The 6,653-nt window shown below is 45.4% G+C and overlaps 1 pseudogene; it reads right to left on the bottom strand.

The window, feature by feature from the left end:
- Positions 1 to 1,953: 1,953 nt before the first annotated feature.
- Positions 1,954 to 4,526, bottom strand: LOC148685448 (uncharacterized; annotated as a pseudogene).
- Positions 4,527 to 6,653: the final 2,127 nt, after the last annotated feature.

Here is a 6,653-nt window from a genome sequence, read left to right on the forward strand (position 1 = left end):
ATCGTATTTATGATTGGGTATGTTACTATTGTCACATTATACTGAGGACAAAATATGCAACACTTAAAAAAAAACAATGGGAAAAACTCGGTCATTTGTCCCTTTAAAAATGTGCCTGGTAGCACCATTATTAGGATCATTCTAGGGGTAAATTATGTCTGGAAATCAACTATGATAACAATTATTCTGTGGTTTTATTCATTGGATTTCATTTCTAACACACGGTTCATCACAAAACAATGCACAGTTTAACAGCATAAAACTGTGCATAAAACATGTAAATTAATTAAAACCAGTTAAACATTTTCCCCTCCCAAACATTTAGACAGTCTTCATGTTTTTGCCACACATTTGTCACCTGAAAGTGTTGTGAGTCAGTGATCTTGGAAATCTGGGAAATTTTAGTATGGCAGTGGGGAACCAAAGAAATTGAGAATGCAGTAGGAGGGGGGCACAGTTTTGTTTAATGTTGGATAAAACCACCATAAATATGTATCATAGACAGTAGTAAAGTGTCTTTTTTTCTTCTATTCAAAAGAGTCAGCCTGGAGCCTAAAACCTATGAGAAATCCTTGTTTGATCTCATAGAATGGTAAGGATCAAAGCTAAAACTGCTCTTGTCCTGGCAGTCAGAACTGCTCAATTCCAATCACTCTCGTGTAGAAGCAGGTACACAGCAAGATGCATGGACTGAGAAAGATCTGAATGTGATACATATAGAAGTTATACTGAGGACAAAATATGCAACACTAAAAAAATATTTATATTAGATTTTCACAGCCGGCCTATTTGATTGCAGTTGTAGAACACCATGCCATGTCACACCATGAGTGTGTGTCTGTGTGGACTGGAAACTAAGGGCCACAATGGACTAGGCACGCCAATGTAAATAGAATCCTTCTGCTGACCATATACTTCATTTTGACAGTTCAGCCTGAGAATACAGTAACAGCTGGGTGCAGATACTGCTGTGCAACACCGGATGAAAAACAACTCAAATTTTGCTGGGCGCGCAGGGCTGACAATGAAAAATGGCTTAGGTGCCTGAGACTTGCTGCTATTATAAAGGATGGTGAGTAAACTGCCAATCAGCTGCCAACCATTAACTACCTTTTCTGGCCAAATGTGATAAAAGGAAATGGTGCGGGGAGCTGTAATGTATGTTTTCTTTGAAAGGAAATATTCAAGGTTTTCTTTAACGTGGTATTTCCTTGTTTTGAATGTACTTTGGGGGAATATATCTGTCCCTGGTTTCAGTAAGTGAGAAAGAGAAATGAAGGGATATAAGAAGTACCCTAGGAAGGTGAGGTTTCCTGATTATCAGGGAGGAGCACACTGTTGGCTCCATTCCCATTTTGAGTTTCCCCAGGCCCTGGAGGTATGCTATATTGTGGGCTTTATGGAAGATCTAATTGGTGACTAAATTCACATGTGTGGGCTTCACCCAGTAGCCTTGGTCTGGTGAGAGGACAGGTAGACAGGGAAGAACGGTAAAGCAGGGCTTGTGGAAGACATCAGATGTGGACTGTTCTCAGGTGCAGTGGCCCTGACATCTGCCCTAGGATGCCAGGCCCTGATGCCAAACCTGACTCATATTACCTGATTCCACTTTCATTTCAGTGCCTTTTTTGAGTGTGTGTGTGAAAATACATCTTCTAAATTTTCACAGAAGCTAACAGGGTGTGGGGTAAAGAGGAACATTTGGACCCAATGGTCCTGCAAGTTGCTCAAGTGTGCTGGGTCCTGAAGTCAACCCTGACTCATATTATCATTCCTCTCTTTTCAGCACGTGGAAGAGAGAGAATCCTTTCTCTCAAAGGATGTGCAACACCAGATTTTTGTACTTTTTTAACAACAGCCCCAAAAGGTGTAATGAAAGCACTCAATGGCTGGCTCTATTTCAAAGTCAAAAAAACGAGATGTTTTGATCCCAATGTTTATGGGGGTCACAGTTTAAAGGGTATAGAAGAAATCAATACCCATCCTGAGACTTGCAAGATCTCTGAAGGCTTGGAAGATCTCTGAAGATGCTGCAGAGTGAATGTGTTTCAAGGAGGCAGGCGCAAGAGGGCATGAAATTGTGGGTTGGGAGCTCTAGTTTCAGAACATTTGGTACAGGTGTTACATTTATTCTGAATCATGACCAGAATAAAATGGATAAAGTAGATGAATACCGTGTCTTGTGTTGGCTCTTTTCAAGTGAATAATATCTATGCAATGATGGTGCAATGAGCATTAGTTCTTGAAGATCAAAAATAAGAAGAAAACTGAAAATCATGATCTGGCCATTGGGTTGCCATATTTTTAGAAGGAAAAATCTGGACAGTTGTTGAGCTGCTAAGTTACTGAGCTTCTTTTGAGCTGCCAGAGCTCAATCCAGAGCCTGGGCTGCCTATGCCAGAACCCAAGCCATGCCCAATTGGGAAAAAAGAATTTTAAAAATCCTAGACTTTGATTTAAAATAATAATAAAAATACCCTGGATGGCCAGTTTCCCCCCAAAATAGAATACGTCTGGGATGTCCCAGACATATGACAACCCTAAATTACATCTGATGTCAGGATTCAACCTCAATCTGTTAGCCGCCATCCAATCTTCAACTGCCTCCAGACACTCACACAGGACATTCACTGCTTTCACAGGTTCTAATTTAAAAGAGAGGTAGAGCTGGGTATCATCCACATACTGATGAGCACCAAGCTCAAACCCCACGATGATCTCTCCCAGTGGCTACATAGATGTTAAAAAGCATGGGGAGAGGACAGAGCCCTGAGGCACCCCACAAGTGAGAGCCCAGGGGTCTGAACACTCATCCCCCAACACCACTTTCTGGACACAGCCCAGGAGGAATGAGCAGAAACACTGTATGACAGTGCCCCCAGCTCCCAGTCTCTCTAGACAGTCCAGAAGGGTGATATGGTCACTGGTATCAAAGGCCACTGAGACACCCAGGAGAAGTAGGAAACAGCTTTCACCTTTGTCCCTAGCCCTCCAGAGATCATTGACCAGCACAACCAAGGCAGTTTCAGTCCTATGATGAGGTCTGAATTCTAATAGGAAGGGATGCAAATGGTCTGCCTCTTCCAGGCATGCCTGGAGTTGTTCAGAAACTACCTGCTCAATCACCTTGCCTAACAATGGAAGATTTGGCTGGGTCCAAAGATTTTTTTATTTTTATTTTTAAGAAAAGGAAGCATTTACCACCCTGCAGAGCCCATAGCCCAGCCCTTCCTGGCTCTTTTATGACCCAGCATGGGCAAGGATCAAGGAGACAGATGGTCAGTTTCACTTGTCCAAGCAGCCTGTCCACATCCTTGGAGGTAACAGATTGGAACTGATCCCATTCAACTTGACTAGACAGGACTCTAGCACTCTCCCACCCTGGCCCTGCTCCCATGGTGGAGTCTAACTCTTTCTGAATCTGAGTGACTTTATCTGCAAAAAACTTTGCAAAACCATTGCAGGAGATATTGGGGTCCTTAGCAGGTCCTGGTGGCAAAGGTGATTCTGTTAAATTGTGAACCTCCTGAAAGAGTCTCCTGCTGCTGTTTTCTGCAGATGCAATAGAGGCGGCCACTTGGTAGGCTAGGCATTCAGCTCTATTTCGTGTCTGGTCCAATTCAGAATGAGTTTTCCACCTCCAGCACTCTAGCTGTCTCAATGATTGTTTCATCACCCTCAGCTCCAGGGATAACCACGGGTTCCCTGGGCTCCATGTAATTGGAGAGGGCACTTCGGAGCCCGACAGTCGATAGCCCTGGTTAATTCCACATTTCAGTGGGCCACCAGGGAATCAGTTGAAAGGCCATCAACATGGGATAAAGCATCCCCTACCACTCTCTAGAAACCATTTGGATCCATTAAGTGGTGTGGCAGATCATCCGAATGGTCCCACCAGAGGGGAAGGGTCACAGAGAAGTCCAGTTGCACCAGGAAGTGATCTGACCATGGCACTTCTTTTGTTTCACTTTTACTTAATGTCAGATCACCAACATCCATAGAGGTGAACAGCAGGTCTAAGGCATGTCCGCGGCTATGAGTTGGGTCAAACTTATTCAGGGACAGCCCCATGGAGGCCATGCTTTCCATGAAGTCCTGAGTGGCTCCTTGTAAGTTCATGGCGGCATGGATGTTAAAATCCTGTAGGACAACCAAACTAGGTGTCTCCAGGAGAACATCCACCACAACCTGAAGCAGCTTGGGCAGGGAATCCTTGGTGCAGCGGAGAGGTTGGTACACCAAAAGGAATCCTGTACTGTCCCTATTGCCCAACTTCCAGAACATGCACTCAGAGAACTGGGTCTTCCCAATAGGATGCCTGGTATAAACTAGTGACTTCCTAAAAATCACTGCAACCCCACTCCCTGCCCTCATGACCTGGGTTGTTGTGCATAAGAGAAACCTGGTGGACAAGCAGCGGCAAGAACAGGCCCATCTGCTTCATCCAACTAAGTCTCTGTCACACATGTCAGGTCAAGTCCTCCATCCACGATCAAGTCTCGGATGGCAGTCGTCTTGTGAATCATTGACCTGGCATTGCACAGCAGTACCTTCAGGTCATGTGGGTCTCCCTTGTCAATTCCAGGATCCATCTGGTCAAGACCAGACCCGGAGGCAGGGATAGTCCTCAAACAGTGAGTAAGCCCGCCTCCTCAGTAATGGCATGGTCTGGTCTTGGCATAACTCCTCCTCCTACCCATGATCACTGAGATCGGGTGTCCCAGTGTATCCCCACTGTGGAACCTGCCCCAGCCACCCTGTTGGCTGGGGCCCACTCCCCAGCAGTCCTGACCCTCTCCCCTTAAGAATACAAAAAATACAAACTACATTAAACAATAAAACTAATCGAAAAAAGCAACAACAATATATTCACACTCATATTAAAAATTAAAGTAACCCCCAACCCCAAGTAGACATTGATCCTACCCCAACCCAGCTAAAACCAAATCATAAACCAAAATTTAAAACACCATAAGTTAAAACTATATAAAAACATTTTTAAAAGGGACCCCCAGGCTCTCAGCAGGTCAGTCTCCCACTGGGCACCAGTCCTGAGTGCTCACTGGAAGGACAGATCCTGAAGCCGAGACTCCAATACTTTGGCCACCTCATGAGAAGAGAAGACTCCCTGGAAAAGTCGCTGATGTTGGGAAAGATTGCAGACACAAGGAGAAGGGGACGACAGAGGACAAGATGGTTGGACAGTGTTCTCGAAGCTACCAACATGAGTTTGACCAAACTGCGGGAGGCAGTGCAAGACAGGAGTGCCTGGCGTGCTCTGGTCCATGGGGTCACGAAGAGTCCAACACAACTAAACGATTAAACAATAACAACATATTTTCCACCACTTGGTATCACTATATTCTCTTTTAGTACATAACACACAGTAACTGAGGTGAGTCTCCTCAACTAATCAGCTTTCAAAATTAATATCTTCTGGTACTAAGAAGGTGGTGGCAGAAAAGAATATATCCTGAATCTTTTTGATTTTTAGGGAGTGTTCAGGGTGTTGCCTTAGGGCAGTGGTGGCGAACCTTTTAGAGACCGAGTGCCCAAACTGCAACCCAAAACCTACTAATTTATCACAAAGTGCCAACACGGCAATTTAATATGGGATAAAAATGTATGGGATAATAATGTTGCATGCGCACATACAAATAAATATACCGTAATAAGATTAGGGGAGATTGCCCAGAGTTGTTGCCCTTTATTTGGGGGGATTGCCCAGAGTTGTTGCACTTTTTTGGGGGGGGTTGCCAGTTGTGCAGCTTTTGTGGGGAGGATTGGCAGGCGCTGTAGAGCTTTTTGGGGGGAGGGGGGAGGTGCTGAAATACACTAAATCGCATGGACAAAACTTCCTGTAGCAGGCTAAAGCTACAAATTGTCTCAACGTTCACTGGCAGCAACAAATAAAATAAAAGAAAGAGGAGGAGGAGGGTTTGGATTTGATATCCCACTTTATCACTACCCTAAGGAGTCTCAAAGCGGCTAACAATCTCCTTTCCCTTCCTCCGCCCCAACAAAGGTGAGTGAGGCTGTGAGACTTCAGAGAAGTGTGACTAGCCCAAGGTCACCTAGCAGCTGCATGTGGGGAGCCGAACCTAGTTCACCAGAATACGATTCCACCGCTCTTAACCACTACACCACACTGGCTCTCTTAAACCTTAACGCAGCCACAAATCACATGCAACATCACTGCTATCTTCTGCTCATGGCAGCAAACAATCCAACTAATCACAGCATGGGGGGCGGGGACCGGACCGATGTGGCCAAATATCAGCTGGTTGGCAGGCATGCAAATCCCCCAATGCTGCTGCAGCCAGCAGGTGCACTAGGGAGCGTTTCCTGCCCGCAGTTCCATGGGGGGGGGGGGAAGCGGCTGCCCACTTTGTCAATTCACCCAGGAACGGCCCTGCTGGGGCGATGGTGCACGTGCCAACAGAGAGGGCCACCACTGCCTTAGGGTGGACAATGTTTTATTTTATTTTTTTAAACCAATTTGTGTCCTACACCAGGCATAGGCAAACTCTGGTCTTCCAGATTTTTCAGACTACAATTCCCATCATCCCTGACCATTGGTCCTGTTAGCTAGGGATGATGGGAATTGCAGTCCCAAACATCTGGAGGGCCGGAGTTTGCCTATGCCTGTCCAC

The sequence above is a fragment of the Zootoca vivipara genome, chromosome 6 (genome assembly GCF_965207765.1).
Source record: "Zootoca vivipara chromosome 6, rZooViv2.hap1.1, whole genome shotgun sequence".
Classification (NCBI taxonomy): domain Eukaryota; kingdom Metazoa; phylum Chordata; class Lepidosauria; order Squamata; family Lacertidae; genus Zootoca; species Zootoca vivipara.